Genomic DNA, 16540 nt, shown 5'->3' with positions numbered 1-16540 from the left:
ATTAAGATTAGTTGAGGTCACAAGAGTGGTCCTAATCCAGTAATATTGGTGTCCTTATAAGAAGAGCAAAGGGCACTCAGAATGCACATGCAGAGAGAAAAGATCCTATGAAAATACAGTGAGAAACAGCCATCTAAAAACCAAAAAGAGGGGTCTCGGTAGACACCGACCCTGCTGACACCTTGATCTTGGACTTCCAGCCTCCATAACTGTGCAAAAATAAATTTCTATTATTTAAGCCACCCAGTCTTTAGTATCCTTTTAGGGCAGTTCTAGCAGACTAATTCAGAGACAGGTACATATATCATTGTCTATAAAAGAATTGAAAAGAACTAATAGTGCACAAATATATGGGAGGAATAAATTTTTACTTTAATAAAGATATGAAGATGGGTCACAAAATTTAATTCCTATAGAATATACAGTTTCTTTATTTTTGTCTATAGCTGATCTGGTTTTCAAGAGGCCCCATCTGTGGTTTATTGGGAGAAGCATTCAGTAATTGTCCAATCCATTTTAATACTTAGGCCAAAATGGCAATTGAAATAATGTGTTTGGGTAATATTCAGCAAGCCTGGGAAACGTTTTAGTCTCTCAGATTTCTTACTCTCTGTACCACCTCCCAGGTTCTTCTCCAACATGATGTCTGTGTATACAGCAGGGGTGGCAGGGGTGGGGCATTCCTTTGGTATGGTTGCCTGACTTCCCCCAGCTCCTAGTGGTGCTCCTTAATTTCCTAGTTTCTGGATACTCTATGGTCCCCCCATGCTGAAATCTGAGCAAGAAACTGGTGAATCATTCTTTTGACTTCTCCAATGTGCAGATTGCTCCCCTACCAGGTTCAGCCTCACTTTTGCTCATATTGCTGCTATAAACACTAAGCTGAGTATCCCATTCAGTACCAGCCTAGGTGGTCCACTCATAGAAATACATCACACTGCCAAGTGTTGGCAAGTTGCCAATCAGATTCTTAGCTACCCAGGGGGCCTATAATACACAGGAAAGGGTAAGAGTGAATTGGAAAAATAAAATTTCAGGCAATGCCTTCAAAATTACTCTATTATGGCTGAGCCCCAGGCAGGATGGTACAAGAAAAAGTATGAGAGGCCCTCTACCCAGAGTCTCAATCAGGCAAAGTCTTGCTCGACATAGTGATATCTTTACTCATAGAAGGGATATATCTGTTCATCATATTCTCCCATTCTCTCTTTTCTTGTTACATTTCCTTAGGATTAAAAAGGGACTTTTTTTCTGCGTCCTCTTCCTATCTAGAAAATGTATGTAAAAATCTATGGACTAGGTCCCTAAGACTGTGCTAACAATAGACATAATGGAATTTGGAAAGTCCAATTCTCAATCACTGAAATCAAGGCTAGTGCCTTGATGTACGTCTACTCTTGAATACTAATTATTACTTCTGTCTTTTTCTTTTCATTCCTTTTGGAAGAAATCTTAACCTACATCGAAGCAGAAAGATCTCTTCAATGGACTAGAACTCACAAAGGCAAAAAGGATAAGCCACATTAATAATATTCAACATATAGATCCCATTACACATTTGCCTAGTAGCTAAAGGTGAATGATTGATTCTGACTTAAAAATTATGCTTCCCAGAAGAGATAACATTTGAGCTGAATCTAAAAGGAAAAAAGGAATATTCGTTAAAATATTCTTAGGGGTGGCTCAGTTTAAAAATGCATAGCCAGTGGTTCTTTTCTAAAGTGGGTACGTTTTTGTAACACCAGAGAATACAGAACAACGGCAACAAGATAACTTGAGAATCATGAATCATACTCAATAAATATGGAAAAAAAAACCTCTTCCACTAGTTCACACTTAAAATAAAGCTCCTGTTACACGCTAAGAATTGTACCAGGTGTTACCAAAAATGAAAAGATGAACTCCCTTCAGGCAAGCAACACACAAACATATTATTGAAAAAAAGATGTATAAGGGCAAATACATCTTAGAAGAAGAGTTATAACCACTAAGTAGTGTAAAAATAATTTTCCAAATGATGGAAGTCAAACATTTCATAGTAAAATCAGGACTAATCCTTATACTAGTGTCCCACCTATCCGGCTGTGTAAAGGGTCCCATTGGCAGCATTCCATAAGAAGAAAGTTGCTGAAGATTATGACCAAATATATGTACAGGAAAGTTAGTTGAAAGATTATAGGTAGAAAAGGATATTTTGGCACAATGCTTATTATTGAAATTACGCTTTCAGTGATCACTGAGACTTAATTGAATGTTCAATAGATATTTTGAAGTTTCTAAGAAAGAAGTTACATACTAATTATTCCTTAATTTCATAGCATTTTAGGAGAATTTTACAAAATACTATTCTGAAAATTTAATATATAATCATTCTCCACTCATAAAGAGTCTCCTTTCTCTTAACCCCTGGTCTAATTTTTATTTGAAAGTCACCTTATTGAATACAAAATAATGCGATATAAATGGAAATGAGGCAGATAGTAAAACTACCTTACTTAGTAAGCATGTCATGACTAAATACATAAATTGTATTTGATTAACTGGTAAATAAAGTATTAAAATTATCATCTGTAGATATTTTTAAATTGACATTTTATAAATTCTAACATTACTGCAAATGGTGGACATAAGATTGAGTTTCAGAAACACATAATGTTTTACTTCCCTTCTGTTCTATTGACCCTGTGATTTTAGGGCAAAATTAGTTATCATATACATAGTCCAACAGTAAATAAAAGTAGAACTTCCTCAGGACACCTGGGTGGCTCAGTGGTTGAGAGTCCACCTTTGGCTCAGGTCATGACCTCAAGGTTGGGATCAAGTCTCGCATCAGGCTTCCCACAGGGAGCCTGCTTCTCCCCCTGCCTATCTATGTCTTTGCCTCTCTCACTGTGTCTCTCGGGAATAAATAAATAAAATCTAAAAAAAAAAAAAATTTAGATTTTTCCTCTTAAAACGTACTGAATTTGTATCCAGCAAAGTCTTGAATATATTAATGAAGGTAGAGTCCAGAAATGTATACATTAGACATACAATGGTGGCTTCAAAATTCTACATATGTGGGGGCTTAGGGCAGAAATCTAGTTAAGCCAGGGCTCTTGTGTTGAAGCTACATTTACAAAGCAAATACACTGCTCTCTATTTTATTGACTATCCAGAGCAAATACACTGCTCTGTATTTTATGGACTATAAAATAGTTAATAAAATATCAATTTTATAAAATATCAATATTTTATAAAACGTTATTTGGCCTTCATATAAATGTAAGAAAGTATGGACCTTTCACATGAAAAATGATCTTTTTTTTTTTATTTAAGATAGAATTTAAAATATGGTTAAGAATTAACACTTTTCTCTCCCCAAGCCATTCAGTGGCTCTGCCACTGTAGACACGTGAAATCGTATTTGGATAACTCCTGTATCTTTCTAATGCTAACGCTCTTCTAGACTCAAAAGTTGTATATTTACCTTCAATCTCAAAGGCATATTAAGCTTTCTGTGTCCAAATCTATGTTATGTTTATAACTTACTACGCTTTCCTCAAACATTTTTCTCTCCCAGATTTTCTATTTTAGTCGATGGCACCAGCAGCCAGCTAACCATCAGACTGGGTTCATTCTTAATTATTTTCATGGCCTCATCTTCAATTATTAATTCCTTCCATATCCCATATGGAGGCATCAGCGTTCTTTCAATGATTCAGGCCAGAAATGTACAGCAGGCTCATGTCCAATACCCCATCTATCTAGCTAGAGAGAAAATGATAGTAGCAATGTAGATAGTACTTCCTCACCCCTGGTGCAATCAATTACCAGGGCCAGTAGATATTACCATCTGAAAAGTGTCTTGAACTTCGGCTTTCAGGTGGGAGAGAGGTAAATCAAGCTGAGCCATATGTGAATTCAAATACTTGGAAGATTCAACTATTCAAGTTCACACAGCTTGAATATTTAATTTCATAGCAGAATAGCATTTGGAAGACAGAATAGCATTCAGAAGGGGAATGCTATCCATGTGACCAAAGTGGAAATACAGCTGGATAAAAAGGTCCTGGGAGTGAATCACAAGGCCAAAGCTCAGTCCCTAAAATTAGGTATAACACTTGAATGAATCAAGAATAGACAACAACGTGAGACCCTGTGCTGTGAGCCTAGGATCCTAAAATTTCCCCCGAGTAGAGACAAGATTAGTTAAAGGATCTGAAGCAGAACTAAACAAGTATATATGCGTATATACGTATATATGTATATATTCACATTCACAGATACATACGTAAAACAAATTCACAATATACAACAATATACAAAATTGCAAAAGCAACCAATTGTTCCTCTTCTTCAATGCATAATCTCTGAAGTTCAAATTTCTAGGTTCCAATTTGATCTCGACTACATGATGTTGGAAGAGTAACACTTGTACTGTGAATTTCATTTGTAAAATAAAGATTATAATACCATCTACCCCATGAGATTGTTGAGAGGTTTAAATAACTTCAGGGGAGTAAATATTTTTATTATTTTTTATTAGTATTAATTTTTATTATTACTATTTTTACACATCAAAACTTCATGCAGTATAATCTTTACCTAGAACTAATTTCCTTCAGGACATTCCTTCTACTTTTCTCTCATCACTGTAGAGATAACACCCTAATCTGCATTTCAAATCCAAAGAAATCACCCATGCCTCACTTATCTTTACTATTTATTTGAATGTTTCCACTTGAATGGACTGTCACATAGTTTATAACTCTGAAACTTAATACGTCATCTTCTTTTAGTTGCTGTACAGCCATAACCTCAGCAATACCTGGGAGTGTTGGCTAAAGACTCCAAAGAGATATCCTCCCCCTTTTAAAAAAAAAAATATTTTCTTTATTTATTCATGAGAGAGAGAGAGAGAGAGAAAGGTAGAGACACAAGCAGAAGGAGAAGGAGGCCCCATGCAGAAAGCCCGATGTGGGACTCGATCCCGGGACTCCAGGACCATGCCCCTGACCAAAGGCAGGCGCTCAACTGCTGAGCCACCATGGATCCCAGATATCCTCCCCCTTATGGTAAGTTAACCCTAGACTTCTCAACTAGATTGTAAACTCCTTAAGAACTTAGGACAATTCTTATTTTTATTCTTGTGAGGCTGGACACACTATGAGACATGAAATTTGCATGTTTGAGTGGGAGAAGAGAGGATGCTTCTCTCACTTTCTCAACTGAGAGCTTTGCCACAGAATGCCCTTTGCATCCTTGAACAAGTCCGCCTACCTAGACTTCGCCTGGGAAGACAAATTACCATGGAATCCCTAAGGGCATTCTCCCTTGGTAAAGCAGGCAAACAAACCCACTATCTAGAGAAAAATATTTGAGAGTTTTAGAAAAAACTTTTAGAGGTTTTTTTTTTTCTAAAACCCTCAAATATTTAGAAAAGTTTTACCTACTTTCCTCTGAGGGGTTTGTACCCAGGTAGGTATCAGATTCTGGCACTAACCCTAACTCGACATTCCTGAGGTCAGCCAGCATGCTGGAAATGCCGACAAAGCTGAGAACAGAGTTCTAAACTTCCAGAAGAAAATGAGATTTCCTTCCCTGTAAGTCACTGAGTCCAAGATCTGGAGCAGCTTGGAGGATACTGTGCTGGAAAGAAACGTTACTTGGCCAGAGGAGGGCCAGGCCTGAGCGCAGCACCATGTGGCAACAGGAAGCAGTTCTGGGGTCCTGACCTGGTCCTCCACCCCACACACATACGAGCATATGCATCCAGTGCCCAGCGTGGGTACATGGGGAGGAGGGCTAGGACCGGCTGTAGAGAGAATGGAAGTATGAGTCGGTATTTAGGAAACTATTTACCATAAACCAGGTGATAGATGAAGACCTCATCTAAGGAGAAGGTGACAGGGCTGATCACGAAGCTGGCAGGTAGAGACTGATTCTGCTGGAAGAGTAAGGGATCTGGAAACCAAGGATGCTGGAGAAACAATAGTAGAGTCACAAGAGTTGATGGAGGAATCAACCTCCCGAGATAGAGAAATGAAGAGTCAATGGTGATAGAGGGAGATGAAGATGTGGGCTGAGAAGAAACGAGATTTCTAGAAGATTGCCAGTAGGGAACGATACTTTGAGTAAAGCATGGAAGGGCTGGGTGATAAGTGAGTGGGAAGACAGACGGCACAGGGACTGATGTCTGCGTGCTCATTCGAAGAGGCAAGACTGACATTAAACAAAACAATTGAGGAAGCAATGTCAGTGTTTTATCTTTCCTTCTGGAATGTTTCCTTCCTTTTATCCCCATGAGCTTGTCCAGTGCCTTTGGCTATTTCTTCTGTTTGAAGGATCTTCTGCCCAGGTATCTGATGGCTCATTCCCCAGCTTCCTCCTGAGCACATATCAACATTTAACACGCTACACATCCTTTTCACTTCTCACTGTATATTGTCTGTGTTTCCCATTAGAATTTAAGGTCCTTGAGGACAGGGATTTTTGTCTGTTTATTAACTCTCTAGCCCCAGTACCAAGAACAGTGCCTGTTGCATTATTATATGGGTTCCATAAATGTTTGTTGAATGAATAATCAATTTTTAGATGGGGCTTGTGTTGTCACAATGGCTGGCCTCCTTCACTAAGGGATCTGCATGTTCACAAGCCACCACCAGGGAATTGCTGCCAGTAACTATTGTCTTAAATGATTCTTGAGTCACCTTCCTAGTCTGTTGAAAATTATGTCCCATTTTCCATCTTCTTGGAGTTTTTCCAGAGAATTGGGAATTATTTTTGAGAAAATTATCTAAGTGAATGTAAATGGTTAAAATTAATGTATGGTGCAATGCATATACTCTTTGCCATTGCAGAGGTCCTCAGCGACTCCTCTCAAAGAGCCAGTAATGTGAAAATTTCAGGAAATGTGACAGCCCTTTGGGAGAAAATTTGAGGGCACAGGAGTATTAAGGATCCCATGTAGAAAGCTGACTTTGCCTTCTATGTGTATGTCTTCCAATGTAATTACCCTGGCTTCAAGTGTCATAAAAGTGAAACTTAGTAAATTCCATAGCTATTGACTAAAATGGGTAGCTCATTTAAGAAATACCTTTTTAGCACAGATATGGGCTTTTTAGCCAAGACGTTTTTACTTGACTACAATTTAAACCAAATTCCTTTTGTTTAGTCCACAAGGAAGAGTGAACAGCTAGTTCTTGTTATTTATCTTTCTCACAGTAATATTGTGAAGGTTTAATAAAGGACAGTACAATACTTTTGCAGGTATAAACTGCAAGAGAAATCATGATCGCTTTATTCTTAAGTGGTTCCATGTCACCTTGCTATTTCATGCTTGTCATTCACTAATTAAATGTCAGTTCCCAACAGCTACATGGGGAAAAGTGTTATTTGACATAATCTAAAATAGAATCTAAGTACACCCAATTGTGCTTAGATACAGATACTGTTTGTCCTCCCATTCCTCACCTTCAGCCAGACTCTCTGTTCTCCTTCATCGTTCTTTCCTTCCCTCCACTGCACACACACCTGCTATTTCCCACCCCATTTCTCACCATCCCATAGAATAAGTGAATGCTCACCACCTTCCATCTGTTAGTATTTAATATCAACCAATTCCATATCCACTGTCCTACTATTGTACTCTGTGACCTACAGATTTCATGCTGCTTCTCTGTCCTGGTTTTTATTTATTTTCATATCAGAGACTGGGTAACTGAGGATGGCTTGGCTAGAATTAAGACCCAATGTTAAATAAACTCACTGTGACTAAAGTGTATGGTGAGGAGAATATGAGAGCTGAAGATCGGCAGGAAGAGGCATCCTCAGTCTGATTTGCCTACTCCCCCACCACGGAAACAAATATGTGACTTGCCAATGGGAAGACAGGTTTTTACAGATAAGACTATTCTTAGAATTGGTAACTTGGGGCATTAACCAGCTTCTGTAGTCCTTTGTTTTATCTCAAATAGCATTAAAACCATGAGCAGTATTGTGAGAAAATGTAGCTGTCTCTTGAGAAAGATTCCATCAAATAAAAGAAGAAAATATATCATAGATGACATTTGTTTGATACCCTCCACAACATCACTGTAAGGCAGGAAACTAAGTTAAAGAGAATTCAAATGGCCTGCCCGGCCTCACAAAGAGAGTGGTACCCAGAATTTAAATCCAAGTCTTTGGAATCCGTACCCAGTGATCTTTCTCTTTTGTTATATTATATCCAAGCCTATACATTTTCTGACCTGTATGCCAGTAAAAGAAAGAAGAAAGAAAAGAAAGAAAGAAAAAGAAAGAAAGAAAGAAAGAAGAAAAAAAAGAAAGAAAAAGAAAGAAAGCAGAAATTGTATTGAAGTTCATTCCTTCCCTGTTTGAATGAATATTTGCCTGGTATTTTATTAGGGTAAAAAATGTACCATTCAGGTCATCTGTGTTTCAGGTAAATTCCCATTGTGATAAAAACCATCACAAAGAGGAATTTTGACTAAGCTTTTTCCTTAATACATCAGACAACCATGTTGGTCTGATCATGTTCAATTTTGCACAATGTTTAAATGCTTCCTCCAGCGCAACTCTTCTCAGTTGCCCCAGAGAACAAGTATCACACTGCACACTGTACGTACTGGATAGAGGAACAGACCCAGCCATGAACTGCAAGTACATTCCTTATACCCCTTGCGTTCTAAAAATCAAGTGTCAATTTATTATTGTGTTTCAAGAATTCCTCTTCAAACACTTCAAGGAAATTCATCTAAATTCCCAAGTTTTAACAAAAACGCAATCCCACAAAGAATCCTAAGAACTCTGATTAATGAAAAGCGGAGAACTAGTTGTGCTGTGTCTTCTCCCATACTGTTTTCAAAATATGTGTTGCATTCCAGTGGACTTCAAAGGGCCTGTATGCCAGTTCTATTTATCCTCCGAATTCTGCACAATATGCCCTCAAAGGGAAAAGAGTTTTATTTTAACTATTTGTATATTCCAAAGCATTTGTTTTACATACAAAGCAACCACATGTATTTTAAAAGGTTGAATTCTAAAAATAGTAGTAAATATATCTGAGGATTCTAATTCTTCAAGACATCTTACTAGTTTTCCTTACAGAGGTTGTTTTATGCTTGATTACAGATTTTTTTTTTTTTTTGGCTTCCAATAGAGAGTTTTTAGGGTATTGTATATGCCCAATATCCGCTGCCCCTTCCTAACAGCATCGCTATTACTTTCGGAAAATTACATCTTCCTCCTCTTCTGTAATCTTGGTGGTCCATGAAATTCCTGGGCCTGCCTCCCACTAGGAAGCCTCAGGGGAGGATACTTTCTTACATTGCCTCCATACAATGAGAAGGAAGGTATATGACCTAAATTTGGCCGAAATAAGAAGCTGTAATCTTGGACAAGTGAAGGAAAAAAAATAAAGAAAGAAAGAACAATTAAAATTCCATTCCTCCCAGAGTGGTCTCAACTAGTCTGTTCTTTTCTGTAATCGAGGTAAAATCTTACAAGGGTCACATAAAGTTAACCATTAGCCATTTTTTAAAGTGTACAACCCATTGCTATTTAGTACATTCACAATGTTGTACAACTGTCCCCTCTATCTTGTTCCAAGACATATTCATCGCATTTAAGGTGTTTGGCATATCCATACCCATTTAGGCAGTTACTCCCCACTCTCCCCTCGCCCCAGCCCCTGGCAACCACTGGTCTGCTTTTTTGCCTCAATGGATTTACATATGGTGGGTATGTCACATGTATGGAATCACGCAATCTGTGGCCTTTTGTGTATGACTTCTTTCAGTTGGCAAAATATGTTCAGGCTCCATCCCTGATGTAGCCTTGATCAGTGCTGACCAGCCTGTTCTTGCCCCCAACCCTCTCCTAGCTTTCTGTTTCTATTCCTCTGTTCCTGCTGGGTTTTTGGCATCTGACTTGCCCAGTCCTCAGTCATCCCAGATATGTGGGTCATGCCCTTCTTCCCAGTCTTTCACATTTCCTTTTTCCCAGTGGTGAGGTAGTCATTGGTTTGCATTTTGTTTTCTGTTTGTTTGTTTGTTTGGTTGGTTTGGTTTGGTTTGGTTTGGTTTTGGTTTGGTTTTGAGAGAGAGAGAGAAGGAGAGGAGCAGAGGGAGAGGGGGAGAGAGAATCTTAAGCAGACTCCATGCCCAGTGCTAAGCCCTGTGCTGGGACTGGTCTTACAACCCTGAGATCATGACCTGAGCCAAAACCAAAAGTCAGATGCTTAACTGAATGAGCCACGCAGGCACTTGCATATGTTTGCATTTCCTACAATGGATGATGAATTGGCACACTTTCCACCGGGCACATGAATTATTAGTTTCTAACTGGATACAAAAGTTCAAAGATTTCTTTCCATTTTCTACTCTCTTCTTGTGCCAAATAAATATATGAATATGGTAGAGATCCATTTACCTTCTTTTTCTTTTATTACCACTTTTAGGGAGTACTTGTCTTCATGCCAAAGGCATTATGAGCATAAGAAGAAATAGAACTGAGTGTCTTGGTGATTCATTCCCTCCCTTTTAAAAAAAAATGTTTATTTAAATTCAATTTAATTAACATATACTCTATTATTAGTTTCAGAGGTAGAATTCAGTGATTCATCAGTTGTATATAACCCCCAGTGCTCATTACATTACATGCCCTCCTTAATGCCCATCACCCAGTTCCCCCCCGCCCCCAACAATCCTCAGTTTGTTCCCTATAGTCAGTCTCTTATGGCTTGCCCCCCTCTCTGTTTTCATCTTATTTTATTTTTCCTTCCCTTCCCCTATGTTCATCTGTCCCTCCCTTTTGATAACTTAGCAAGGAATTCGTTCAGTGAGTAGGTTGATATTGGAGGCTGAGATCCAGAGGCTCCTCCTTTTCCTAGTGAGGCCAATTCCTCTAGCAGGGAATTTACACTTGAACACTTCTATCCCCAAGGCCCCTTTAGCTGGGTCCATGCAGCCAAGCTAGGCCCAATCTAAAACCTACCTCTATTGGGATTGCGAAAATTTGGAGGATGATAGGCACTCTCCTTTTTTTGCTCGAAAGTTTTTCTTTTTTAAAAAAAATATTTTTATAGCTATACCATGTGGTATGTGTAACCATACCCCTTTTGCATAACAAAGCCAATCCAAAAAAATATGACGAGAGGCACAAATATAAATAAGACCAAACAAGTCTGGTAGAAAAAAACGCCATGGGCAGAAACTAATATAAGATAAACGATGATGCTTGAGTCATAAATCCTATAATATCCACAATCAAGGAGCATCCAGATTTTGCTTCAACGCTTCCTTTGAGAAAAGAATTAGGGCATGAATAGCGTAGGGGAGGCCTGCACTGACACGAAGCGCAACCAACCAGTGCTTCAATAGCTGGTTTGCCAAGAAGCTCCTTGAGGGGGATGGCTCTGGAAACCCCTGCACCGACCTCTTCAAATGCTATCAGCAGTGTATTCAGAAAGCAATAAAGGAAAAGGAGATTCCCATTGAAGGACTGGAATTCATGGCCCATGGCAAAGAAAAGCCTGAAAGCTCTTCTTGAACTTGACAGTCGCCTTGAAAATGGACTCCTCCAATCAGGAAATTGAGGACACTGGATTTCATCAATTAAGGCTGTGAAAATAGCCATCGATTTGATGAGGAGTTTAGGAGGGAATTTTCTTTCCTCCTTGATTTCCTCTCACTTGTAAAAGATGATGAACCATCACTCTTTGCTTTGAGACGACTTCTCACTTGTGCTATGGCACCTTGCGGGAACCTCACCTGCTAAAACTGAATGATTTCTTGGGATTATGGTTCCAATACTTGGTCTAGGATCAGCTTTAAATATCCTTTGTGTGTAAATACTGATAATCTTGTCAGGATGATCAGGGTTGCCTGGCCTTTTGAGTTTGCTTCAAAGGGCATTAGGTAGATTATACTAGGGTTATTATTATTCATGGAAGCAACTGGTTAGGATCTCTCTTCTCTCAGGGAGATAAGGCTCTGAAAAGGGATTCCAGCACAACGGTTTTAATCAATGCTTGGGGTACGGTTTTATTTTTATATAACAATTTTTAAGATTGCTGGTGGACTGGGTTAGCCAAGAGGAAGACAGCCTTAAGGGTGCCTTGCCTTAAAAGGTGTCAGATTTCTGAGTAAGGTGTGAAAGCTTGAAGAATGTTGCAGCACACACCATTTCAGAGCTCATAGTATAGTTTAGGAATTAAGATCTTTGGAGTAACAATGGAATAAGATCCTAAATTGCAGAGATTTGCTGTTCCCAGCTTTCAGCCCAAGTCAATTAGGTCTACCTATATTATCATAAAACTGCCAAAACGCTGCATCTGGTTAAATGGGACAAGAGTCTGTTTTATTTGCCTTGTGTACCCGCCCTCCCCTGCAATGTCTGTAATCATGAAGACGGAATAAATTGTAACATTTAGTTTCAAAAAAAAAAAAAAGAATTTACTCTTTCTTGAGGCTGATACTGAAGATGATACAACCTATTCCCCATCATGTATCTGCGTGTCTGTGTTCTTCCCTTTAGAGCTTCAGAGAGTAAGCTTATCCATCTTCCAGTTGACCATCCTTCAAATATCTGAAGATAGTTTTCATATCAACATCCACTCTCAACATTCTTAATAACTCCAGTTGTCTTACAGCTACAAAGCACCGTGGATACAGGAAGGAAAGATCTCTTTCCAGTGAGGACCTGAGCAATATTAATTGAATGAACGGCATTTGCCTTCAAGTTGAAAAACATTTCTATAAATGAAGGCAAAAGGAGGGTTATTCCAGGTGGAGTGAGCTGAGAAAGCAAAGTTTATATTTGTAAAAGTGAAGATTAAACATGTCACCAGTTCAGCAGAGGGATTTGCAGAAGAACAGTGAGACAGTGTAGATTAAGAGCACAAACTCAAGTTTGTAGTACAGATCATTAGAAACCGTGAAACAGTTTTAAAGAGAAGAGTGACATGATACAAGATATGCTTTGGGAACAGTATTTGGGTGTAGAATGGAACCTAGAGAGAGGAGAATAATTAAGAGGTTATTATGGAACTCTAAATGGGATGTAACAAATGCCTGAAATAGAAAAATGGTGGGAGGTATGATAAGAATAGGTGAAACTGCAAGATATGGTGCAGAAATAGAATCACCATTCATAGCACTATCATATCTGTCTCTTTTCTTTATGTTCATATTAAGAAATCACTGTATAAGAGCTGTAGCTTATAGACGTCTACAAGCGCAGGGTGGTGAAGCAGGAAGCAGCTGTAGAGTCACACGGGCTGTATTTCTCATTTCAGAACTGTTGCTATGCACAAATTATTTTACTTGGGAGTCTCATTTGCCTAGTCTATAACACAAAGTAATAAAGTGTGGCGGTGCCTGGTACAATGACACTAACTGTTCTCTCCTGTCCTTTTTTTCTTTTTTTTTTTTTTCCTGATTTCATTTCTCAAGAAATTTTGCCAAGTTGCGTTGGTGTGCTAGAAAATATATTGGTGATAAAAGCCACGGAACTTGAACACAGGGTACACAGAGCCCCACTGTGTGAGATACACAAGTGGGGTAGACAGTATAGCTCACAATTACTGCTTCTATAAAAAGGACCCTAGGACCCAACCATTGTCACATGACCTGCAGAGACTCTCTCTAGGAATCTTTTCCACCCCATCGACTTTGAGAATGTGAGCATACGTGATATGTGCCATCCCTAAAAAGTTTGAAGAAGCATTGCCTGGTTCGACTATGCTTTTTCCTTTCTGCCATGAAAAAGACATGGCCCAGGAGTAGATTACCCCTGGAACAGAGGGAATTCATGAATCAGAGCCGCAGTTTTTCCTACAGTTGCTGCAACCAACATGTGATGCATGAGAAATAGACCACTAAAACTTAGGGAATTTTGTTGCTGCGGCATAACCTAGCAGATAATAATAACAATCACAAATATAAAAGTGTGTGATAAAGATGAATAAAGAAGAGGGATAATCAACTCTTATCTGGGAGTAGAGGGGTCGTCAGGGATAGACTGGGGGAGGGAATGATGCTGTAGCAGAATGTGGAATCAGAAGTAGAAATGGGCTGGGCAAAGAAAGGGCTCCCATAAAAATTGGATATTTTGTGTTAAACCAAAGTACTAACAAGTGAAAGAACAAGGGCTACTTGTGAAAAGGAAGAGAGTAAAGTATGGTGGGAAGTTAGAGTTTATGTGGTGGTGACACACACTCAAATCTCGTAAGGCTGACCTTGACCATGCCATGGGTACGTAACCTGCCTCAGCCACTCCCAGAATTTCTGATCTACTTTTTTTCCTATAGCATCTATATTCTTCTAATATGTTGGGTAAGTCACTTACATATTATATTTATCATTTATTATCTCTCTCCTACCACCAGAATGTCATCTTCATGAGGGCAGGGACCCTTCCCTGTTTTGTTCACTGATGTTTCTCAAGTACTAGGAACAGCAACTAGGCGTAGTAGGTGCTTAAAAAGTACTGGTTGAGTGAATGACTTCAAGGTCATTTCAAAGTCTCCAAAGTCATCCTAAGAAGTTTAGAATTTATCCCAATATTGGTCGGGATAAAGTAATTTTGCATCTCAGAAGTATTACTGTAAGCAGAAATGTGGATCAAGGATTAGGAGGAAAGCAACAAACTCTCTCTTACTGCTTCTTATGTGAGATCTGAAATAGCCATACTGTGAAATGTAAAAAAAAAAAAAAAAAAAAAAAAAAAAAAAAAAAAGACTAAAAACAAACAAACACACGCGAAAAAACAACCAAGAGTCTTTAGGGGCTTATTGAATGTTTCAAAGCACCCTGAGAGAAACCGGGATAGAAGTTGAGTGGAGTTTAGGAAGAACTGGGCAATTTTAGGATAGAATAAAAGAGAAAGCCAGGAAAATATGAGATTTTTAAAAGAAAGGCACAGCATAGAGTGGTGATAAGACTGTGGGGGCAAACAGAGCATGTGAGTCACTTCCATGTTTAACCGTGGTCAAAATAGACACTGTTGAGAGAAATGATGGCATTAATTCCTCAAGATTGAAAAATGAAATTAACCTACTGGACCTCTCATCTCTCTCTTTCTCTCTCTTTCTCTCTCCAAGCTCCCACCCCCTCTCTGTCTCTCACTCTGTTTCTCTCCCTCTCTCTGTCCATCTGTCTCTCTTTCTCCTGCTCCTCACATTCGTGTCCTGAAATGTTAAAACTCCAAAACCAAATACCACTTCAGTATATAAGGTTTGCAGTAGTTGTTTCTCGATTTCTCCAAGAAATTTTTGATACATACCACAATACTGCCGGTCACTTTGTAGATAATGTCTTTGGCACTAAGCTGGTTGTACCTACAAGAAATGGGAATAACATCAATTATTCCTTTATGTTTAATCAACACTTATTATAGACTTTCACAGAATTTTTTTTCTTGTGACTTTTTTTTTTAACTAAGTAAAACAAATGTGGATTTTTCTGCATGTTTATGTAGTGAAGAATACAGAAATGGAAACCATGGTTTTCATTTGTTCTACATGTCTGTGAAAGATATGATCCTTTTGCTATGTTATCCATCTACAATCCTTTTGTAATTAATAATGAGATTTTAATGGAGGATTCTTTTTTTTTTAGATTTTATTTATTTATTCATGAGAGACACACAGAGAGAGGCAAGACATAGGCAGAGGGAGAACCAGGCTCCCTGCGGGGACCCCGATGCGAGACTTGATCCCAGGACTTTGGGATCACGACTTGAGCCAAAGGCAGACCCTCAGCCACTGAGCCACACAAGCAGCCCAGTGGAGAATTCTGAAGTGTTCTTTCCAAGATAAAAAAAAATGTGAAAGACTAACATTATAAACTGTTTATCTTCAGGGGTCCCTGAGTGGCTCAATCAGTTAAACATCAGACGTGATTTTGGTGCAGGTCATGATCTCGGGGTCCTGGGGTTGAGCCCCACATTGGGCTCCACATTGGGCTCTGCACTCAGCAGGGAGTCTTTCTCCCTCTACCCTCCCCCTGTTTGTTCTCTCTCTCTCTCTGTCTTTCAAATACATGAATAAAATCTTTTTTAAAAAATTAAAAACCTAAAAAAAATTAAAAACCTGTGTATCTTCATTCTTACTGTATTATAATTTTTTAGTTCTGGTTAGTGTTTTTTTTTTTTTTTAACATTAGCAGTTCTAACTATTTAGTACATTGACCTAACACTGTTATAAAGAGAGGATGACCTACTGCTCAAGCAGATCACTAGTATTCAAAATTGACTTCTACAATATTTTAGATTCAGTCTATTGACTGAGAAATTTATTTTATACTGTTAGAAAAACCAGTATAATCAGATAATTTGTATCATATAACTGAAGATGTACTTCTAAATGATCAAAAGGCAGTCAGTGTTCATGAGAAAGAGGAGTTTCAGGTGGCTTCTGAAGTCTCATTTATTGGTGTCACTTCTGAATTTTTTGCAAAGCAATGTTTTTCAAACAGTGCAAATGAAGAAGTTCTGTCAGAAAGTCATCTCTATCTCATTTTGGCCTTCATTCAAAAGCCATTTTCACATGATTTGC

General features: G+C 38.5%; 1 long non-coding RNA gene and 1 pseudogene across 3 annotated transcripts in view; both read left to right on the top strand.

Moving 5' to 3' along the window:
* The window catches only part of LOC140609435 (uncharacterized), a 60703-nt gene that overhangs the window by 2486 nt on the left and 41677 nt on the right, over positions 1–16540 (top strand). The gene's annotated exons all lie outside the window — the stretch shown is intronic.
* On the top strand, positions 11304–11606 carry LOC140609433 (TP53-regulated inhibitor of apoptosis 1 pseudogene; annotated as a pseudogene).

The sequence above is a fragment of the Canis lupus genome, chromosome 18 (genome assembly GCF_048164855.1).
Source record: "Canis lupus baileyi chromosome 18, mCanLup2.hap1, whole genome shotgun sequence".
Classification (NCBI taxonomy): Eukaryota; Metazoa; Chordata; class Mammalia; order Carnivora; family Canidae; genus Canis; species Canis lupus.
The sequence above is the reverse complement of the archived record's forward strand: the minus strand, read 5'-3'. Positions and strand labels throughout refer to the sequence as shown.